Raw genomic sequence first — 24,746 nt, forward strand, 5'->3', positions numbered from 1 at the left:
TTAATTAAGTCATTCTGAGATTCCAAAGGATAAATGGGAACACAACCATCTTGTGCATCACTCCCAGAAAAGTAGATTTAGCAGATATTCATTATTCATTCCTCATGAGTCATGACAGAGGTTATTTGACATCAGAAGCAGAACAATGCCACATGCAGGTTTCTTTCTATCATACTGTACATTCAAGTGTGTTAGGGATTTCAAGGCCAGGAGATAAAAAATGTATATGGGATTCATCCATCCATCCATCCATCCAGCACACGTGCGTACACACAGTCACGCACGCACACACGCACACGCACGCATGCACGCACACAAACAAACAGACAGGGAAATATCTGCTGTTCTATATGGACTGCCAGGTTCCTGACACCAAAGTCTATTCAACATTGAACGTTGAAAATAATTGATGACACCAGCAACACCATGCTTGCAATGAGCAGACATATATACCCCGCTCGAAAGGAAAAGCTGCTTCTTTATAGCGGACATAACCTTGAGGAGAGAACAGAGACAGCCAGTGAAAAGGTTCTGACGATTCTCAGTCATCTCTAACGCCCTTTCTGAATATCTATGACAAAGGTGAATGTGAACGTAATGCATTTAAATGAAAGGACTTATATTGCATAATATCATCTATCACCATAATGAATCATGAAAAAGCGAGCATGTCACATTGAATATGATCGAATAGGCCTACTACTGAATTTGACGTTTTATCCCTATAGGCAAACTATGCTATGGCTTAGAATCTCAGAGGATATATGGTTATATAGTTAAAAGGTGTTTATTATGTATAATGTATTTTGTATCAATACAAACTTCATTAACTGAAATATATTGTGTGTGTGTGTGTGTGTGTGTGTGTGTGTGTGTGTGTGTGTGTGTGTGTGTGTGTGTGTGTGTGTGTGTGTGTGTGTGTGTGTGTGTGTGTGTGTGTGTGTGTGTGTGTGTAAAGAATTATAGCATCAATCATTATTAGACAGTATACGTGTCCCTTTTCTATTGCATATAACATTGAAATAAATATCTACCACTTTGGCAATCATGCTGGTGTAAAGCTTTGTTATTACGCTTTTAGCTGTATTTCAACATCTGGAGTGCGAGACAGATGCAGTATTGATGATATGTGTTTTCAAATAACAAACTGGACCCAGTGCCTTAACCCCTCCAGTTGTTTGGGAAAATCTGGAAAAGCAGTTGGTGGATTACAGAATGGTGATTATAAAAAAAGAAAGGAAACTGTCTCCAGAATGTGCAGAATTTCCCCAGAAAACAGAGAGTGTTGGCAAGAGATGAGGCAGTTAAATAAATCACCTTAATTAAATCCAGCAGTGTATTGCAAAGAGGTATCTTTCTCTTGCCAGAGTTCACAATAATCACCAATGCCCTTCCCTGCTTATCATATCCGAGCATTTTTGTTCTTGAAACTTGACATTGTGCCAAATTGCATTAAGATATTAAACCAGACAGAAATGTAGTGGTGGGTTTCTTTTCTTTTCTTCCTTTTTAGTTTGTTTGTTTCATTTTCTACTCAGTGCCCTGCTTTCTAAATGCTGTTTAACCTTTTAGCACTAATGAAAAACACATAGATCTTCTTCACTGATGGCAAAGACAGGGCCCTGGCAGTATAATAATGTATGTATAGGTTTCCCCATCGTTCCTTCATCTCTGCCAGGGTTTCTGTTTTCTGTCACTGTGTGAGCCAGGCATCACTGTGCTGTGTTATCAGTCAGTCCATGGCATGGTGTTTCTTGGCAATGGGATAAGCCCCTCGTGGCCAAGGATAACTCCCACCGCTACCAGACACCTCTAGCTGGGTACAGCACGACTGGGCTTATAGATATCCCACACACCCTCTCTAGGTGTGATTGTAATGTGTGTGTGTGTGTGTGTGTGTGTGTGTGTGTGTGTGTGTGTGTGTGTGTGTGTGTGTGTGTGTGTGTGTGTGTGTGTGTGTGTGTGTGTGTGTGTGTGTGTGTGTGTGTGTGTGTGTGTGTGTGTGTGTGTGTGTGTGTGTGTGTGGCTTGTGTGTGCGCATGCGTATACTTGTGCTTCTTTGTGTTATTTTTGTGTTTGTGGATTCTGAGTGTTTGTGTGTGTATGACATGCGGATATCTTGAGCGTGTGCCATCTACATGTATTGTACAGTATGTGCGTGCATATTTGCCTGCATGTATGTGTGTGTGTGTGTGTGTATGTGTATGTGTGTGTGTGTGTGTGTGTGTGTGTGTGTGTGTTTAGTAGTCATGTGTGGTGTGTGGCATGTGTGTGCATAATATTCATATTGACCGTGCATGTGTGTTTTTGTGTCCGGAAATCTCGTAAACCACCTGCCGAATCAATATCATACCTTTTGTGCACACTGCACTGTGGTAGGCCAAAGGAAGACACTCAAACCAAATTTCTCAAATCAGCCCCATGGTGTACCAGCCCGATTTACACTTTGGCCTATAGAGGGAATGCCATGCATAAAGTGAGTTTAACGTCGTTTAACATCGTTTAACACTAATTATGCTAATGGCGTGTGTATACAGGTACACGTCTTTAGAATCAAAACCACAGGGTTTATTTATTTTTTTATTTTTTTATTTTATATTGATAATTTATTTTTTGGTTGGCCTTTCCTTCTTCAGCGTACTCCTTGTGTTTTGCGCATGCGCACTGCCATTCACTTCCTTGTTTACGTCCCGATTAGAATGGCTCTCCATGGTTTTGACCAAAAGGGCAACGTTCTGTCTTCATTTCTGACTTCAGGAAGCATCTCGTTTGGAATATAAACGCTTCTAGAGAGACTCTAGGTGTGCCAGCGTGAGGTAAGAACGGATGATTATTGTTATTATAGTTCACAGTTCACATTTATCGGGTGCACGCTTCTGGCAGAAACAGTATCTTTGAAAAGATCACCAGCACTCACTTGGTCCTTTTAGGATCTCTTTTTTTATTTTGTAGAAAGCTCCAGCAGCAGGTCACACACGGAGAGGTATCTGAGAGCATTGGCTACATCACTCCCTGACCTTAATCGCAAAGCAAAGCACAGGGTCATGCGGATATCCGTGAACATCAGTGGATGTGAACGTCCCTCCAATTCCATCCATTCATATATTGTTTCAGATGCTACCAAGGGGCAAGTTGCTTTGTAACCTCAGAACGACTGTCAGTATAGCTTGCTAAAGTGCTTTTTCCCCGGATAATGAGGCATTCGATCAAACAGGCTGGAAAAAGAGAAAACTTTGGATACTTTGGACGTGTACAGGTATGCCTACGCAAGTACGCAGCCTACACATCTCTGTAGTCATGTGATGATTTATGACTACATTTATGACTACTACGTGCCCACGTCCCTTTTTGGCCTAAATAGACTTTCCATTTTGCATATTCTTCAAAAGACACTTTTTGACTGAAACTCACACAAATCGAGGCATATTATCTCTAAGTTGGAGCTTACTGATTGGCTATGGCTTCCAAATTTACAGGAATAGTCTATTTTACACACAACAAAAAGCCAAACTTGCATGTACACATCTCTTGATCTACCCCAACTTTTAATCACACATTGAGGGGCCTCTAAACAACACAATTAGTAACTAAATCAATTTCACTAAAACCGATAGGGGGTGCCAGTGCCACAAATCCAACAAATGTCACACATGACTTTGATTCTGTCATGTTACAATGAGCATCTGCTTTAGACACTACGACCCATATAGGTAATGAGCGTCTGCTTTACACACTACGACCCATAGGTAATGAGCATCTGCTTTAGACACTACGACCCATAGGTAATGAGCGTCGGCTTTAGACACTACGACCCATAGGTAATGAGCGTCTGCTTTAGACACTACGACCCATAGGTAATGAGCGTCTGCTTTAGACACTACGACCCATAGGTAATGAGCGTCTGCTTTAGACACTACGACCCATAGGTAATGAGCGTCTGCTTTACACACTACGACCCATAGGTAATGAGCATCTGCTTTAGACACTACGACCCATAGGTAATGAGCGTCGGCTTTAGACACTACGACCCATAGGTAATGAGCGTCTGCTTTAGACACTACGACCCATAGGTAATGAGCGTCTGCTTTAGACACTACGACCCATAGGTAATGAGCGTCTGCTTTAGACACTACGACCCATAGGTAATGAGCGTCTGCTTTACACACTACGACCCATAGGTAATGAGCGTCTGCTTTACACACTACGACCCATAGGTAATGAGCGTCTGCTTTAGACACTACGACCCATAGGTAATGAGCGTCTGCTTTAGACACTACGACCCATAGGTAATGAGCGTCGGCTTTAGACACTACGACCCATAGGTAATGAGCGTCTGCTTTAGACACTACGACCCATAGGTAATGAGCGTCTGCTTTAGACACTACGCCCCATAGGTAATGAGCGTCGGCTTTAGACACTACGACCCATAGGTAATGAGCGTCTGCTTTAGACACTACGACCCATAGGTAATGAGCGTCTGCTTTAGACACTACGACCCATAGGTAATGAGCGTCTGCTTTAGACACTACGACCCATAGGTAATGAGCGTCTGCTTTAGACACTACGACCCATAGGTAATGAGCGTCTGCTTTAGACACTACGACCCATAGGTAATGAGCGTCTGCTTTAGACACTACGACCCATAGGTAATGAGCATCTGCTTTAGACACTACGACCCATAGGTATAATGCCACAAATGCATCAAACTCCTCGAATGCAACAAATGTCACACATGACATTCATGGCACTAATCTCAGACTGACATACGGGACCGACCGACCTGACCATATAGACACATTCATCGACAATGTCGGTCGGTGTTTTCACCTCACTGTCCCTCAATCTCAGGTGTCATGTTACAATATGCATCAAACTGCTTTTTGCCTGTAATTGGCTTCCACAATTTTTTGTGAAAGGGTCCTATTCTTACACACAGAAAAAGAACATTATGAATCTAATGAATTCCAAATTGGAATTGCATGTTGAAGGGGCTCTATAGAATGCACCTCCACCTAACTTCTGTCCATAGGGGGAACACAAATGCCAGAAGTTGAACCATTATAGAAATGCTATTTTCCCCACAGATTCATTGGATCCTGACGGCTGCAACCCACAACTTACAAAGCCATTGGTAGCCCACCCAGCCTGCCGGAGATATGCATTTGGAGATGGTTGTGTCCGAAATCACTACATGCTACATACCATTCAGTAAGCTATTTTTCAATATAGTTTTGAGTTTACTGTTAAATTACCATGGCCATCTATGCCATTTTCTCTCTGCTGGATAGCTGATCGTGGATATGTGTCACTGTGCAGAATATCTGTGCAGCGTTCGATTACATCCTTTGGCAATACAGGGAACATTTGAATTACTGATCATTTGTATTGATCATTACAATTCCTTACAAAAACTCAAAAAAATCAGGCACAGGGCTCCAAACTTAGACATTCCCCTGTGTCTGACCCCACACCAGGCTGTTTTCTTCAAAAGACACAATAACAGTTAGGTTTCCATGGACATAGAAAATGCTCTCCGAGTCTGTGGACATACCACATATGGTTTCTATCAAATCTAAATGACAAGTTAGATCACTCAAGTACTGTATAACAAAACAGCTAAAATGTCTCTTTTTTATTGTCTTGATTGGAAATGGTAGAACTGTTAGATTGGAGCCATGTGTTGGTCTCCTCTAACATGTGGTGCGATGTGTTAGTTCCAGCAGAAAGAAGTACACCACATATACTCCTTGAGGCTGAATTTCAGCAAGATACATACTGTATATACTGGGCGCTATTTTCATAATTAATGCCAGGCGCAAGGTCTTAACTTGCGTCATGTGGGTGACACACCCACATGACGCAAGTTAATGTGCGCTGGACACCAGCGCAATGTTGCTATTTACACAATGCTAAAATGGCCTTTGAGCCAAGTGCCACGTTTAAATTGAAATTTGTATTCACAGTTTGTAGAATGGGTACAGTTCAAATACAGGTCAATACAAAAACTGCTACGAGGATAAGACCAGAAAAATCACTAAGACTTGTTTACACCAGGGTCCTCCATTTGTTTCCAATTCATTAGTGCCAAACGGCCGTTACATATCAAAGTTTTGGGTGCCATCTCCTTTAAAAACAGGTTGTACCCTGAGCGAGGCACAGTGCTATCATGATGAGATCAAAAGAACACAGAATGCTTTCCTAGCAACAAAACCAATGCCCTGCATGAAAGTGAAGCACGTGCATTTTAAATGTACTAAAATTGTGATATCTCTGCTGTCGGGAAGAAACCATCTAACTCTAAAATGTAAAATTAAGTAAGAATATATATTTTAATACAAAGCAATACTGCCTCATCAAAGTTGGTATTGTGACTTTAATTACTTGCATGAGAGGGAGAGAGGTGGTGGAGTTTGAGGATCCAATAGAGTTAAGAGGTTTTGCCCGAATCATTTTTTAATGATTTTTTTAACCGACACACAAACATAAAGCGTGTTCAATACCATTGATTAAGAAAAAAAGAATAGTCAAAACCTCAAAAAAAGGAGATACCGTATGGTTTCTCCCCGACATGATGTCAGGAGACACGTCGCAGGTGTAACAAAAGCTCTCTGCTCACCGAAGCATCAACATTGAAATGGCAGAGGTCGAAATCACTGTACCCTAATTGTCCCATGTCCAGCAGACATAAATCATTGTACCATAATTGTGCCATGTCCAACAGACATCTGTGATATCTTGACATATCAGTTTAATATTCACATTCAAGCGTGAGACATTGGGAGTGCGCTCTGTGCCGTGCGACGTGTGCATAGTGCACAATATGCCGGGAGGTTGGATTCTCACTGTACATGACGAGAGGCAGGTATAAGCTGTTTGAACACATGAATAAATAAAATGAAGGCCGGCTACATACACGAAAATGCTTCTTTCTCTCTCTCTCTCGATCTCTCTCTCTCTCTGAGATGCCATGCACACAGAAAGGTCCAACACATTAGACATTACAAAGCAATAGCATTTGATTGACGGGTAATCAATTCACATTTGATGCACTGTGGTATCTAGACAATCTTAAGTGCAAAGCAGTTGCACGTGAGGTAGATATAATGCCGGTGCAAGACGCTAAAATCAGTTTCATGAAAGACATTTCTCAAAAGCAGCTCACATCACCATGTCAAACCAATAGAAGAGAAAACAGGTGAGAAGAGAAGAACACCTTCTGTGAAAAGACTAAATTACATTCAATCAGTGTAGCTGGGGAGGGAAATCTGCTTCTGACTCCACCAAGATCTCTGAATAAGGAGAGGAAAATCAATTGCTTGTTTCATGATTGACCAAATCCTCTCGCCTGTGAGTCATGAAATCCAATGACCTGTACGACTGATGTATTGCTTCTCGCCTAAAGATTGGTAATGCAATCTTTTCACTAATTGACCTATGGCAGTTTAAAACCCATTCTGGGTTATACTTGATAGGCTTTGTGTTAGTTAGTTTTCTTCTTTTGTCTGTACTTGAAGAGAATTTTATATCCCTCACAGATGGAAATTGAATTAGAATGTATTCATTAAATAGTTGTCTTGAAATGGTTAAAAGCAAAGATGTTGTAATCATGTGAGCTTTATATCTGCTGTCAAGTATTGCATGGTCAATTTATTTTGCAATGAATCCTTTTAGGCTGATAAAGAGCATGCCGTTTGGAAGGAATACAGGTCTGATTCAGCTGTTTTTGCCTCCCTGAATTGCAGCAACAAGATGAGATCAAAGTTAATGGCTGTTGTTGCATGATAGTTTCATAAGCAATTACACATTAAAAATCACACCCGTGTGAAGTAAGTGGTGCAACTCCGTGTGGGCGTCCCCGGGGGGTCCCCGGAACTTCCAGACCCACAGGAATGCGCCCAGGGTGCCAGGCCCGTTCCGGCGAGCCGCCGCGTGTCCGAAACGGTTGAGAAATGACAGAGTTAACGTGTGGGGGTCCCTCTACTGTACTGTACTGTCACTGTACTGTACTGTACTGTACTGTACTGTACTGTACTGTACTGTACTGTACTGTACTGTACTGTACTGTACTGTACTGTACTGTACTGTACTGTACTGTACTGTACTGTACTGTACTGTCACAACTGAAATCATATACAGTTAATATGTGTGTGTGTGTGTGTTGTTAGGCTGCGGTTGTGAAAACCAACCAAACGCTACTTTCGTGCTCAGACCCAGGCAGCCAGCCAGCCAGCCACCCAGCCACACACAAAGCTCCTTAATGAAGTGGTTGCACCACTTAAAAAGACAACAACGAGCATCCGTTTGAGAGATTGACTCATCAAGGTCCTGCCTTGATTAAATAGGATTTAAAGCCATGGTATCTCAAAAAAGCTTATGGCTCTCTCTCTCTCTAGGATCATCAGAGCTTTCGATATCACCCTAGCCTCAATTTGGATTTATAGTCAGGTATTGTTCCTGTATTTTTCCAACCACTAACCATGGTCACACCGTACAAGGGTGACACCATTGACCAAATGTCCTATTTATGTGGGATGAAAAGGCACACATGGACAAAGTCTTACAGTGTACTTGTGCTTAAGTCTATCCATGATACAACAGCAGCAGTAAAAGCTTATGGTCTCTCAATCTTCTAGCTTCAGTGCAATTGTCTACAATCTTGAGGAGAGTCAGAACTCCTCCTGGCACAGCTGTAAACATCTTCTATTCCTCTAGCACGATCAGCTCACAACAATATTAACTTTAGAGTTTTAAGATTCCCCTGGAGACAAAGAAAGGGTGAATAGGAGAGAAGACATTGATTGGGTTGTGTAACATGCTACAGTTTCCCAGAGGCCAATGAAATCCCATCGGCTTTTTCCTCCTTTGGTCAATAGTCATCTTTAGAGTCTCTAAATGTACGTATTGTCATCTTTTAGCCTTTTGGCTGACCAACCTCTAGGTCCAACTAGACTCTAGTTGAGATCATGGACATTGAATTGCACTCTGATTGATGTAATTGCATCAAAGTCAATTTCAAGCTGTTTTTCTTTGATATTCAATGGATAGATATTTCTGTCAAACAGAAAAGCTGCTTTGTCAAACTCGCTGGCTGTGTTCCTTTGTTGCAGGCGCAGCTTTATGAAAGCTACCTGGATCATAACTACAGTATATCATTAAAATGTACTAGGGTGTGGAGGGGTCCTCTAACATTTCAGTCAGACACTATTGTCAAGATGAAAGCATATTTTTTATTTTTGAAATATTACATTGTATTTTGCCAGTGTGGCTCTGCTGTCTGCTCTCATGGTGCTCCAGAACAAGCTGTGAATAAAGTATGACACAGACTCTGAGATCACAAATCCCCCGAAGCAGAGTCTATACAGTTCTTACATGGACACAATACAATACGTATGAACCCGCATTGAACGACACACGTTAACATAGTGAAAAACCAAATGTTACTATCAGGAGTAGGCTGGGTTGGTGGAGGGAGTTTTTCCACTGACGAGATGTGATTTGTGGTAGCAGTGAGAGATGTTGAGCATGTAAAAGGTCAGTCTACTTAAACAGACTGCATCTAGATTGAGCCATAAATGCATGTATTTGTGCAGGATTGTGAAAAGACGCTGTAAAGTTGGCAAACATGAAATTGCGTTAATCAATAGAGGGTATGCACATGCATAAAGTGAATGGAAGATCGAGTGGCAAATCAAGTGGCAAAGTGAGTGGCAAAGTTAATTTAATGTTGTTTAAAGTCATTTAATGCAATCAAATAAGACATTTCAGTTTGGATGTATGGGCTGTCAAGGCCAGAAAGTTGTTTTTTTGCCACTCAGTAGGCATTCCCGCATAACTTCCAGGTATGATGATGATGTCACGCGCATACCCTCTATTTTTATTTTTTTATATTAAAGAATACACTCAATATAACAAATACCCATTTTAAGATCTTTATGTATAATTTGTCCTTGAACCCAGCTTTTTTGGAAGCTTACAATCAATGGTCACCCCACACACGTGACCCTATACACATTAATTTTACCAGCTGTCACATTTGCATGCATTTCTTTGAATAATTATGTCACAGTTTATGTGATCTGTGTTGACTAGGGTGTGACAAGAACAGGAGAAATTGTAACAGTATTGTCTCTCCCTCCCTGATCGTTCTGTGTGGTGTACTCTTTCACAACAATCATGTAAATTTTTCGTCCTCCTAATAGCGGGCAATATATCCTAAAATGTGTCCAACAGTCAGAAATAATTTGAGCCATGAAAGCATTCATTTCTGACAAAACAGGATTCTGCTGTGGGTGTGGAGCATAATAAGAGTAAAGCAACGACCCAACTTCCATTTTGAAGGTGGCTCCCATGGTTCAGTCAAATGAATCAATGAGACTGTTTTGCATGTTACCTTGGCAACTGCCTTTTTATCATTAGGCCACTGTTCAGAATGTCCGCTATAGTAGACTCACTCTAAACCAGACATTTCGTATGGAAATGTGACTCCTCCCTGCTTTGACAAAATTAGGCTTTCAGCAGAAAGGATTTTGTTTCTAACTCAAAAACAAAACCAATAATTAACATAATAGTGAGAAGGAAGTATGTCCATTGGACATTGTTTAGTCTGGTTTTATTAGAGTGCCATCTTGACTGTGATTTTCAGTATCACAGCATGCTGCATGCAGTACAGTACAGTTTATGTTTTTGTTTAGTCGTCCCTTGGGGAATTACAATCATTCTGGCTTTTGTTGTTCGTCCTTCAGGATCAGAATTTTTTCCCCCTTTTCTTTCTTTGTATTCTAATTATTCACATGTGCATGTAAAGAAATAAACTAAATCAAAACCAAACCTTGTGGGACAAAGGCTCTCTGTCTGTGAGCTTTGTTCTCTGTCTGTATGGAAATCCAACTGTTTTCATTTCCATGTCCATGGTCTTGTTTACTGAAAAAGATACATCAAACATTCGCACTCTTCTTCGACAACTCTTCAAAGTCGTGTTTACATAATGCAACCAAAGGAGGCATAAGTGTAGCTTTCTCTGTTTTCCGTGAAGGTTTTTGAGGAGCAATCGTGAAGAAAGAGGAGGAACTGTAGTGTGTGTGCGCTCTGGTGGTTTTTGATAGGTGTGTGTGTGTGTGTGGGGGGGGGGGGGGCTTCTCGAGGGATGTGTGTGTGTGTATGTGTGTGTGTGGGGGTGCATTAGCGACTGTCTGGTGTCTGGAAGGGTGAGTGGTAGAGAGAGGCTTAATGTCTGTCTCCTTCCATTTCCCTCTTAATTTCACACACTGTTGAGTCAGGCCTATTGACTGACTGCTTATGGTGACACTGGCGGTTCACCAGCACTGCAGAGGAGGAGACAACGTTTATAACTCTTCTTCACCGCTCTGCTCCACATGTAGGACCTCTCCAGCATGCCTCTTATTTAAAAAGTGTGTGTGTGTGTGTGTGTGTGTGTGTGTGTGTGTGTGTGTGTGTGTGTGTGTGTGTGTGTGTGTGTGTGTGTGTGTGTGTGTGTGTGTGTGTGTGTGTGTGTGTGTGTGTGTGTGTGCTTGCTGCTCACGTGCATGTGTTACTGTATGTGCACACAAATTATGTTGCTCTTATCTGGTTGCTGAGTGCATGCATATCTGGAAGTGTGTGTGTGTGTGTGTGTGTGTGTGTGTGTGTGTGTGTGTGTGTGTGTGTGTGTGTGTGTGTGTGTGTGTGTGTGTGTGTGTGTGTGTGTGTGTGTGTGTGTGTGTGTGTGTGTGTGTGTGTGTGTGTGTGTGTGTGCGCGAGTGCACTCTCTTTATATGTGTGAGAGCAAGAGCAGGGAAGGAGGATTGCAGTAGTAAGGATGAGTGATACCACATCCACTCTGAAGGCTCTTAGCACCTCTGTGTCCCATGTGTGCTCAGGCTCCAAATCAATACTCTTTTACTTTACTTCCCGGCAAAACTTCCCCACATTTTTACAGATTTCTCACAGAATGTTGCCCGTTGGGGACCAAACATATTCCTTTGGCAGTCTCTTAATCAAATAATAAAAGACTGTAAGGACTACATGTCTAAAGGACAAGCTACATACTTTGTCAAAAACGATGTACTTTAAAGTGAAAACAACATTTGATTCGCCAGAGCAGCGGCGCCATGCATCATTAGCCTACTTAAACAAGGTATTATTTGTCATATCAACAAAGCAGGAATCTGATGCAATTCTGTTTTCAATATCCACTCTTTCGTTCAGCATGTGAACAAAGCCTTTCTTAACTTATTCGCTGTGCCATTATTGTTTTGAAAAGAGATTCAATAAAACCTTAACAAAATTGAGTTTGCACTGGAACAACAAACGATATACCTAAATGGGCCTCGTTTTCTAGGTCACTGGAATAATAAAATGAAGTAAATCACTATCTTGCGATCTGGCTGCCGCCACCTCGTTCCTGTAGCGGGAGCCCTTATCAGCCTCCACAGGGACTGTAGCCATTTTGTTTGCCCGTCGTAATGGTCATGAAGCAAAGATAAGGTGTGTCGTGAAATATGAACCAGCCTGTGACATTCTGACAGGTATGCCACAACGTTGATTTGGTTTTGGAGGGAGGCATCTGAAACGAGGTGGAGAAAAAAAATCAGTTTCGGTGCTACTAGATATTCGTGTGAAATGAATGTAGTGAATGATTCTCCTGATGATGTGCGTGTTGTAAATATGCTCACTCAAGTGGGAAGGGGAAACTTCACTTTCCCCGACCTCACTGCATATTCCTTCACAAGGTACCTACTGTATACTTTCATCAAATACAAGTACTGCATTGAATGAGATGAGAGTGTGACAGCCTGTTAATAGGTTTCTATGATGATGTTCTGCCAGCTCAGAATTAATAAAGGGAATGCATTATACAATATTCCCTTTAGATTATAATATATACAATATCTAAAAGCTAAAATCTTCCAATAAATAGTATTTATTACAAGTTTGGATCATTCAGTGTAACCATCACAATGTTCAACAGAGAACGACAACATGGTGGAAGCTGCGCTACACTATAGAAATTAGTTGAACCATACAACCAGACAAAAGACTGTTGCTGGACATTATCACAGTTGTTATTCACTCTCTCGACTTGTTTTGGTAACTCGGAGACTGGTTGTTCCTGCAAAAACATCTCTCTTCTGTGTCCACGGGGTCAATAAAATCAGTAGTACATGTTATACTATAACTGTATTGACCCTGTTCAGTTTACAGCTCTGATGCTCTACCTTCATATGAAATGAATAAAACAAACAAATGGTAATATTTCCAAGGATTCCTCCATTTGCTGTACTGGGACACTAATATATTTGCATGATATAAAATGGGCAGCCATAAAGCATTACAAACTGCAGTATATTATCACAGACAGACGGCATGTTGTCACATTTGGGTGAATCACTGTGTATGTCCACTACGGCAGCACGTTCCCTATCCTCTCCCCTCTCTCCATAATAGAACCCTGTTTTTTCTGGCCTCCAAGATGAGGCCTCTGGGCTTCTCTAACTGGGAGGCAGAGCCACGTCTTGCCCCCCCCCCCCCCGTGATTTGTTATTCAGTGAACCGCATCTCTAGAGAAATGGATTTACTGGTGTTGCCCTCTGCAGAGGAATGAAGGTCAGCCCCCACCTACCAGATGCCATTTGTAGCACGGTTGCGTTTGTTAATAAGCAGCTTTGCAAGGAAAAAAAGGAAGAAGGAAATATGAAAAAAATAAACTGATAAATTTGTCGCAACCATTCGGAATTCTGATGATGGAGGGGGGTTGGGGGGAAGTTGTTGGGGAAGGATTAGAAAGGCAGAGTGAGAGACAATCCTGCCTGTTTCTATTTATCTTTTTCAAATGGCAGCAGTCGCAGTCCCACTCCCACAGATGCCGTAATGGGAAAAGTATAGAACAGTGTGGTTCCCATGAACTTCTCAGGTTGAGACCCGAAAGAGAGATTTGCCCGGGACCTAAACTTCTCCAAGCGCACGTGTCGCTTCGTGCCGTGTGGTGATTTGGTGAACTAGTAGATCGACTATTTCCACTGCTTCTTAACACTTTTACTGCAGAGAATTGAAATCATGAAATAACCTTCACTGTGGAGTATTTCACTAACCTTTGAAGAATCACCCGGTCGCGCACGTACGTCCGTTTCATGAAAATCTGCCTCAAAATACTGCCATCGCTTGACGTCTAATATTGGAAATATTCCAAAGTGCCGATCAACAACAAAGAATGGACGAGAGAGCGACCCGTAGCGCGCCGCCATTACAATAGGAATGCACTGAGCCTCAATTTCCCATCAGCCCTAGGAATCCAGTGTCAGTGATTCTTTTCCGGTCACGTGATCCAAACGTGTGACGGACCCAACAGTGTCCGGGGAAAACCTCTCTTAAAAGTTATCAAAATTGGTGAATTGAACAATGAAAACAAAAGTCGGGAATGTCTGGTTCGGCAGGGAAAGAGGTCTTTATCAAAAAAGTCGTGATCAGCAGTCAACTGTTAATTTATATTTTTTTATTTATGGCATTTCTTAATTTGTTTTTTTTAACATTCATCAAATTATTATAAATGTGTTATTAAAAAATCTTTTTAAATATATGTAGGGTAAAAATTAGATTTTTTTTACTAATGTTATGACCCATAAAAATTGGTCTGTGACCCACAAATGGGTCCCCACCCAGTGTTTGGGAACCAGTGGTATAGAGCATGGCCTGTGGTGACTCTTCCTATCAGATTGCATAGCCTGGAGATGGACTTCACCTTTTGACCTTAAGAATGTGTGAGAACTGAGAAGTCATGGACAGGCCACACACACACACACACACACACACACACACACACACACACACACACACACACACACACACACACACACACACACACACACACACACACACACACACACACCAGGAGTTGCTGAACTCACAGCCTTCCGATTCCCGGACGGCCTCTCTATACCCACTCAGCTACGGCCACCGTGCCAAAGATCAAGAAGCTCTATATACTGTAGAGTCCTCCAAGCTTCATTGTATTTTTATTAATGAAATGTATTAAATCATAGGTGTGAATATGGCTGAACATGAGCTCCATATCTAACAGAACATTGTTTACTTATTTAGAATTTGCACAAAAATATTTCTTTATCTGTTACCTGGAGTGACACGACTTCTAACTTTAGTGCTTCTACTATATTCGATGTACCTCTTTCTTGTCATACCTCTGTTATTCTGCTTCTATGCACAATGTACTTCTTTCTTGACATATCTCTGTTATTCTTATACGTTCTTCTTTCCTTCTTCTCTTACAGGTATTTCTTTTGGGAATTCTCTGGATTGCAAAATTGTCCCAGTGAATATTTAATATTTGTTCCCTGTACACTATGATAGACAGTTGTATGACATTCATAGATCTGCTAGAAAAGTTGGTACCGAATCACGTAAGTTATTTTTTGACACATATTTGGAAATGTATCTAGAGGATAAGCCCCTTGAGATCTTGTTTTCTGGGGTTTCATGTTAGTAATGTCAACAGAAGCTTAGGCCTACTAGTGGAGGAGCTTAGGGAGAGAAAAGGGTGATTTCGTGCATTAGTCTGGCCTATACGCACCTGTTCATACGCCTTATTTCTAGGTGTGCGAAAGCTATTTTTCTACACGTGCTAATCTAATTAGTCTAAAAGCGGCAAGTTTTGCACAGATGTAGCCCAGGGCATGCTAATGATTTAGCTTGGGCGCCCGAGCAGGTGATCTTGGGAAACTTTATGACAGCGGCTGAAAGTTGGGGTACGATTAACAACCTACCAAGGCAACATTTTCTAAATTTCATTATGGTTTAAGTAGCATGTGATGTGTCAAACTTGGGGTTTTTCATGACTAGCATGCCCTGGGCTACATCTGTGCAATATTTGGCGCTTTTAGCCGAATTAGTGCCAAATATCCCTAAGCTCCTCCACTATACCTAGATTGCTGCTTTATATGAATTTGCCCAATTAATGCCAGACTGGCTCGAGTCGTAATAATTATCATTACTTGCGCCAGCGAGTGCAAGTAGGGTCTTGCTCCTATGCCACCAAATTGTGGAACGCCCTACCAACAGCCATTAAGACATGTGAATCTCCTTCAAAACCGCTCTCAAAGGGCACCTACGGACGGCTGCAATTTGAAACTGGCCCCCGTAAAATCTGAATCCCCCCATCCCCTTTCCCCATTACTGTATAATTTTCTTTTCCCTTTTTTATCTCCCTACATGATTTCTGTTTTTTTATTGCGACCGCATGTCACATTTACTATGAAATCGTACGTTTTTTGTCAGTCAGTCAGTCAGTAGTGTATCACTCAAAATCCCCAAAATCCACCCATATATGGTGCCCAGGTCTAGATTTTCGGGGGCCAGTTTCGAATTGCAGCCGTCCGTAGGTGCCCTTTGAGAGCGTTTTTTAAGGATTCAAGGGATTCGCATGTTGGTAGGGCGTTCCACATTTTGGTGGCATAGGAGCGAAAATAATTTAGTCCCTTGTTTGTGCCGAATCTGGGTTGCACTCACACATGCACACACATGTCATGAACAAGAATCTAAAACAGTAATTTGTCACCTCCTCTCCCTCTGACCTGCTAACAGGTGAAACTTTAGGTCTGTTTTAAAGGAGGCCAGTGATTTGCTTGTTTTAAGGGAAGGGGGCAGGGCATATTCCACACCTGAATAGCAGTGCTGCGGAAGGTGAATTTACCCATATTTGTTTTGTAAGTGGGTGGCACCAGATCATTGTTTACGCTACCTCTAGTTTTGTGGCTGTGGGTGTCACTCACTTTTTTTAAGTAATCAGTCAAGTAAATGGGCATTGAGGGCATGGAGGGCTGAATAGCAGTGCTGCGGAAGGTGAATTTACCCGTATTTGTTTTGTAAGTGGGTGGCACCAGATCATTGTTTACGCTATCTCTAGTTTTGTGGCTGTGGGTGTCACTCACTTGTTTTAAGTAATCAGTCAAGTAAATGGGCATTGAGGGCATGGAGGGCATAGCTAGCTGCATGTACAATTTTGAATGTCAGACCCATTTTCAATTGTTTGACCCGGTCTTCTACCCGGAGCCAGCCAATGCTATCCAGATGCTCTGCATATAGGTGGGTCATTGGTCCCAGGCCTAGAAGAAGTCGAATTAGTTTGTTTTGGGAGATTTGGAGGAGCAGGATGTGCAAGCATAGTCAAAGATGGGCAGTATGAGTGTTCCAGCTAAAGTCCTGAGAGCCCTTTTGTTGATAAAAGAGGAAATTCTGGCCAGGAATCTTTGATTTACTGCTTTCACCTGTCAGCTTATTGTCAAGGATACAGCCTAGATACTGTATGTAACCTCTTCTTTGCTAGAGATTACTATGTTGTCAACTTGGACCTTAAAATCATGTACATTTATCCTGCTAAGGGAACGGTTGGACCCGAAAAGAATGGATTCCGTTTTACCAAGATGGAAATTGGAATGAGAGTTTGTTATCGGTAAGCCATGTTCGGATTTTCGTGAGTTCTGTACCGAGAGCCTCTTGAACCTGCTTTTTGTCTTCTCCCGATATCAGGAGTGCTGAGTCGTCGACAAACAGGAACAATTTGCAATTACTCATGTCGTTAATGTATAGTAGAAACAGTAACGGTCCTAGTATGCTTCCTTGAGGGACCCCACAGCTCACTGGGAGGGAGGAGGACATGGTTCCGTTTATGTCAACCATTTGTTCTCTTTCCTCAAGGTAATAATAATAATGAATTGCATTTTATAGCGCTTTTCCAAGTGCTCAAGGCGCTTTACAATGGTTCATTCATTCATACATTGGGAGGTGAAGCGGCGAACAGTCGACGCCAGCGTCCTCACTTCCCACATTCACACACCAATGGTGGCGAGCTCACACCGACCGACTCATTGGAGGCAATGTAGGGTTCAGTGTCTTGCCCAAGGACACTTCGACATGTGGACAGGAGGAGCCGGGATTCGAACCGCCGACCCAGGGATCATTGGACGACCTGCTCTACCTCCTGAGCCACAGCCGCCCAAGGTAGGACCTTGGGTAGGACCTCATCCACTCTAAAGATGTACTATCAAAACCAGTTGCCTTCAGTTTTTCCAGCAGGATCGAATGATTTACGGTATCAAATGCCTTTTGAAGGTCCAGCATGACCATGCTGCAGTATTTGCCTGAGTCTACCTCGTGTTTGATGTAGTCATTCAAATACAGTAGGCATGTGTCAGTGGAGTGCGATGTTCTGAAACCAGATTGAAATTCGAACAGCAGCTTGCGTTCACTTAAGTAATTGCTAATTTGCTCATAAATTAGTCTCTCTATGATTTTTGAGGTGGAACATAGAATGGAAACAGGGCGGTAGTTGCCCGTATCTAGTTTGCTTCCTTTTTTGAAAAGTGGAATTACTCTCGCCATCTTTAGTTCCTGTGGAACAATCAATCAATCAATCAGATGTGTTTTAAGCCTGTTAAAATAACATGAGAAATATCCCCTAAAGTTAGGTAAAGTTAGCTTAAGTTGTGGCAAATCTGCAAAAAAAATGCTTACCACTAGCTTCTTCACAGACGTGTTCCAAAACTGTGGAATGCACTCCCCGTTGCAATCAGAACTGCAGCATCACTCCCAATCTTCCGCCGTAGTCTGAAGACCCACCTTTTCAGACTCCATCATGGCCCATAGCACTTATCCTACCCCCTTAGATAGCACTTTTTAGACTTAGATAGCATTTGAAACAGACTTATAGCATGTCATGTAGACAGCACAATAATTGCATTGTATATAGTCATAGCACATCATAGTACATATGTATAGCATAGTATAGTATATATGTATAGTTAATATGTATAGTGTCATTATATAGATTATGTTCTAGTTACGTTCTTAGCTTACGCATGTTTCTTGATAAATGCATTTTATATATGTGATGTATTCCCATACTTTTGTTCCTGCCTAATGTAAATCGCTCTGGATTAAGAGCGTCTGCTAAATGCCTAAATTGTTCATAAAGGTGTCTACTATCACAGAAAAATGTGTTCCAACCCAACTCCCTTGGGAAACTTTGTGACAGCTGCTGGAAGTTGGGGTACCATTACCAACCAATATAAGGCAAAGAATTCCAAATTTCATTAAACTTTAAGTAGCATGTGACATGTCAAACTAGGGGGTTGAATGCTGAATCCATTCCATGCATGAGTTTTGCACGAAAATACTCCTTGGGCTAAATTCGGCCATAGCCACTTGCCCAAATGTGCCCAAATGAGCTGACCTCATCACATCTGTGATGACGGCAAATGGGCATTTTTAGGCAAAGGTGTGTTTTTTGTGCAAAACGAATGCTTGCAATGGATTCAGAATCTTGAAAACCCCCTAGTTTGACATGTCACATGCTACTTAAAGTAGCTGTCACAAAGTTTCCCAAGAGAGTTGGGTTGGAACATTTTTTTCTGTGATAGTAGACACCTTTATGAACACATCTGTGAAGAAAGCTAGTGGTAAGCTGTAGCCTAACTGTAAACTGTAGCCTAACTACTAGGCTACAGTTCCAAGTCATACCAAAATTAGCACTTTAAAACAAAATGTGAGACGCAAGAGGGGTAAAATTATAGACAATATTAGGCCTATGGTTGAATATGACATCAAGGCATTTAAAAGCAACTTTAGTAATAAGTTGCTAACCCCGTCCCGTATCCCCATTCCACTTGTCCCACACAAGCGATACTTCTGTCCCTCAAATGAACAGTTGGTCATGGTCACCCTATATGATCTGTGAAGCACTTTGGTTCAACCTTGGTCGTTGAAAGTGTGCTATACAAATAAAGTTTGATTGTGATCAGAGTTGCCCAGTGGAGGAAGAGCTGTGTGCGTTGGTGACCTTTGCACGGTCAATGGTGTTCTCTCGTCTCGTTTGCATGTGTTACAATGGTGTTCTCTCGTCTCGTTTACATGTGACACACTGGGAAAGGTCAGTCAGAGAGAGCACTGGTTATTTTGACCTGGTTAAAGTCTCTATTTAACCAGGAGAAAAGCACAATAATGATAATGAGTTTGGAAGCTTGCAAGTAGTGGAATTAGTAGTTAGAATTATGTCACATGTAAGTCACCACGCCACCACTGGGCGGACAGTGGGCCGTCATCAGGAGACTAGAATCAAATGTCATGCCGCACGCCAGAGTCTAGTCCTTGTCTCCACAGTACAGTACAACCCTCAGATCCTAGTCTCGTCCTATGGAAGATCCCTCTAAAACACAGTAGGCTGCAGCTTGCACCCCTAGTCTCGTCCTATGGAAGATCCCTCTAAAACACAGTAGGCTGCAGCTTGCACCCCATGTGCAAAGCCATCGTTCCATGCAGTGCATCCCGTGTACCTTTCTCACTCTTGTCTTCATTAATTGTTCCCAACTCGACCGACCGCTCGGTCAGGAGATAGTTAGGGAAAACACGGTCCGAAAAACACTATAAACAAAAACTACTGACTCAAAAAGATGTCAAGCATGGCCAGACGGTTGGGAATCTCAAAGTAAAAAAAAACTCAAACTGCTGCGTCCTGCTCAGACCCGTCTCTAATGGAGCACCACACCAGATGGTTTGTGTGTGTGCGTGCATGCCGTGCACATGTTTATACATGTGTATGTGTGTACTATATGTACACACTTAAGGTAATGTTGTTGCCTGCCTTCCTATTTTTTTCTCCTCCAGGGACCTGAAGTTTTATCTGGTCAGTGCAGACACCTTCAAAGATGGCCTCATCCTCCTGGCATTCAGAAGCCCACAGCCATCTGGTTCCGTGTGTGTGTGTGTGTGTGTGTGTGTGTGTGTGTGTGTGTGTGTGTGTGTGTGTGTGTGTGTGTGTGTGTGTGTGTGTGTGTGTGTGTGTGTGTGTGTGTGTGTGTGTGTGTGTGTGTGTGTGTGTGTGTGTGTGTGTGTGTGTGTGTGTGTGTGTGTGTGTGTGTGTGTGTGTGTCTCAATATCGCTTTGCAGGCTTATTGGATTGAAAAAGATGTGCCAGCAGTTTACACATTTTAAGCTGGTGGTGATATGGGAATCAAGATGTCTTTTAGTGCATTTAGATCACTTAATTGAGAATAGATTCCTTTATAATTGCCTTTAAAGATACGTAAAGCATAATAAATGTTCCTTCATTTCATTTCCCCCTCTGTAATGTGTACAGTACGTATGTGGGAGAGGGAGAAAGAGAACAAACCTGAAGGGGTGTGTGTGTGTGTGTGTGTGTGTGTGTGTGTGTGTGTGTGTGTGTGTGTGTGTGTGTGTGTGTGTGTGTGTGTGTGTGTGTGTGTGTGTGTGTGTGTGTGTGTGTGTGTGTGTGGGGGTGGGGGTGGGGGGTGTAAGTAATTCGGCTAATTCTACAAAATTCCTACTATGAAAAAAATGCATTCTATCAGAGCAAACACATTAAAGAGACGTGATTAGTAGCACCACCTAGTGGTGCCTTATTAAAATTGGTCCTCATTAATGATAAGAAGGTTGGAGGCCACCTGATGACCTCTCTTCCAGGCCAAGGCTTCATCCGTTAGAAATGGATTATATTCACATCTTTGATGTATTTACAAACTGAACTCCCTGGGCAACCAGTGACCTCCAGGAAAGTCTGGATGGCAACCGAGGAAGGTCAGTGATGCTGGAGAGACAGCTGACCTCCAGGAAAGACTAGCAGGGTAACAGGGGTTAGCAACCTCGCAAGAGGGCATCACGCAAGCTACAGAATGTACACATGAGCAATACCCCCAGAGTCTCCAGAGAGGAGGGGAGGAAGAGAGACTCGATAGGACAGATTCAACGACAACTACGACAGTGACGCAAAGATGGCTTCCTTGACTCAAATACACCAGAGTAAGGCCAAGTGTGGACAAGGACGGACAAATGCACACCGCACAGACGAACAGTCTGGTGAGACGTAGGAGGACACTAGGCAGAAGGCAAACCATAGTCCTTAGATACCTCTCAGTACCTGCTATCTCCCAAGAACACACAAGGCAGAGAGAGCTTCCTGTTAGTTCTGCCATGAAAGAAAGGACAGTGGGTGGGTCGGCGAGGGGGCTGTGCCCTGGGCGCGGCGGTCGCTGGGGTGTGGTAAGCACTGGTTTGCTGTACCTGGCCGGCAGGCTTCTATACGTTCCCTGTTGGCCAGATGTGGCCCTCTCTCGCGGTGCTGGTTGCGCATCGGTGATGGCTCCGCCCGGGGTGCCCCTCCGTGGACTTGTCTATAGCTGGAAGCCTGGAGGAGAGGGGCAGTGACTTGGCCAATCACTGCTGACCCACCAACTGGAGAGTGTAGTGGTTGAGGGTTAAAACACTCTAAGAAGGTTGGAGACCACCTGATGACACCTCTTCCAGGCCAAGGCTTCAGCCATTAGAAATGGATTATATTCGCATCTTTGATGTATTTACAAACTCATAAGATTGCTCCATTTGCAACTGCTCATCTCAGAGGTGGGCTGTGTACAGTTCAGACACCTGCCTGCCAATGACGACATCAGTGGGGGATTTCAATGGAAACTACAGCCATTCTCTTATTGGAAAGTTAGCGAGCTGAAATAGCAGCCATTGTTGCATTGATAGAAAATACCCAAATAAATGTTCAGCATCCCACAGTAAGCATTAGTGAGGGCCCATTTTTGTAGGCCTGGCCTATACCTCACTAAGTCATCAGAATAATATAAAAATCACACCCGTGTGAAGTGAGGGGCGATCTTATCATCATACATCATCATATCTCTTTCCGTTCAATCACAATTTGCGTCCTCACTTTTGTCTTCGTAAAAACTAGTCATAGGTGGTGGTAGCAAAACAATGTTTGTGTTTACACAAACCCTCAAAGCTGGACATAGGAGGAGGGGCTTGCGCCCCTCAACAATATCACAACAATACCTGTATTTGGATACCCTCCCCGGCTACTGTTTATGTGCCAGATCAACCTTCAATTAGAAGGTTCACAAATGTACATCTAGTTGTTGCATAATACTGAAAATGTCTCTTGTGGGTGTATCAGCAACTTATCCATGCTGGTGCACATCATTGGGACATCACGGAAAGGACATATCCTTCTCCATGCTGGTGCACATCATTGGGACATCACGGAAAGGACATATCCTTCTCCATGCTGGTGCACATCATTGGGACATCACTGAAAGGACATATCTTTCTCCATGCTGCGGTGCACATCATTGGGACATCACTGGAAGGACATATCCTTCAGAGTAAGAGTATGGTGTCATACAGATTAATTGCTCCCTGAACGCTCACTTGGAGCAGCTCCTAATAGGATGCATGGGTCAAATGCAGAGAAGTCATTTCCCCTCACGGATCATTACAAATACCATTTTTACTTTTTTTTTCTTTCTTTCTCATTTAGGATATGGGAGATACGCTGACAAACTGCCTGTCAGCTGAAGCTCTGTAGTCTGCTATGCCCGGAAATTATGTGATAACCAGACAGCATCAGGTCTGATCCCTATAAAAGCCTGAATAACAGCATAAATACATGGATATATACAGTATACTATATTGTATACAGAGTAAAATCTTCAGTTTTAGCTACAGTAAGTGAGGATTTTACTGGGATGCCTCATATCAATATTTCACAGCACAGAGACTTAATGTATTGTTAGAACTGTGTTTTATAGGGGGAACAGTGGCACAGTCGGTAGCGATGTCGTCTCACAGCTATATAGAAGGTCCCTCGTTCGATTCCCACTGGGGACGCTGTGGGTTGTGTTCTCTCCTCCGTGTCATCAGTGCCCATACCCTAGGTGGGGTTGGCGAAAGGGCCTTTCTGTATGGAGTTGGCATGTCCCCTAGGGTATAGGTACCCTCACAAAAGCATGCCGTAATCCTCTATATTTCCTCACCTGGCCCCTGGTCAGCCTGATGGAGGGGAAAGGAGCTAGTTGGAATAACATGTTCCTTCCACACCCTACGTCCTACTGGGGAAAATCTCCCAAAACTCAAAGGTGATAAGAAGCGGTTTGCTCTGCTCACTCCTCATGCAATGAAGGAAGCATGAGCTTTGTTCGGGGCTCTCGATAGGCAGTGGGAGAGTAGAACCCAGGATTACAGCTCAGGCAATTGGCACTGGGTGAAATTTGTGAAAAATGGTTTACAAAGAATGTGGGAAAAAAAACTGTTTTATATCCAGTCCTGCTTCACGCTTCATCACTCCTTTTCACATATTGATGATGTTAGATCAAATCATTACAGTCAAGTCACGTGCCCCTCCATTGACTTCAATTCTCTCCATTCTCTGCATTCTCACATCTTTGTTCCTTTCCTTTCATGGAATGGAACAGGAATTGGAAATGAGAATGTCGGTGGAAATGGTGAAACAAAAACACAGCTTCACTGTGTCCGTCGAGCCTTGAAGTTGAAGCCATCTCAAAAAATGTTTTGTAGTGCATCATATCCATCACATAACAAGTGTCAGGTGTGCGGATTAATGTCATTGGCTTCCGCCAGCCCCCACCTGAGGTGTTTAACTTTCCCCAGTAGTAAACACCATGTCATGCATCTAAAACAAAGTGGTGCTGAGGCAGACATCTCCTTCACTTCCCAGGCCCTGAAGGCTCGAATGTTCCAGTATGACGATTGTCACGTGTGGGAATTCTCTTCATGTCCTCTTATTCTATTTTGTGCTGGTGAGGGACTGTCTACTCACAACGCGTTGTAACTTCAGCAATCAGCAATTTCCTCTATTTTTTGAGGGGCGCTAGTTCAATGTTTGTTTTAAAAACGCCATTGACAATGAAGGAAAAATGTACGTC

The 24,746-nt window shown here is 42.6% G+C and overlaps 1 protein-coding gene across 1 annotated transcript in view; it reads left to right on the plus strand.

Moving 5' to 3' along the window:
• LOC306927808 (uncharacterized protein) overlaps nucleotides 1-20,736 on the plus strand; it is a 239,057-nt gene extending 218,321 nt beyond the window's left edge. The window contains exons 4-5 of the transcript XR_013790592.1: nucleotides 5,085-5,208; nucleotides 20,668-20,736. The gene's annotated coding sequence lies outside the window, so the exon portion shown is untranslated. The remainder of the gene's footprint in view (nucleotides 1-5,084; nucleotides 5,209-20,667) is intronic.
• Nucleotides 20,737-24,746: the final 4,010 nt, after the last annotated feature.

This window comes from Electrona antarctica, assembly GCF_951216825.1.
Source record: "Electrona antarctica genome assembly, chromosome: 1".
In the NCBI taxonomy this organism is placed as follows: Eukaryota; Metazoa; Chordata; class Actinopteri; order Myctophiformes; family Myctophidae; genus Electrona; species Electrona antarctica.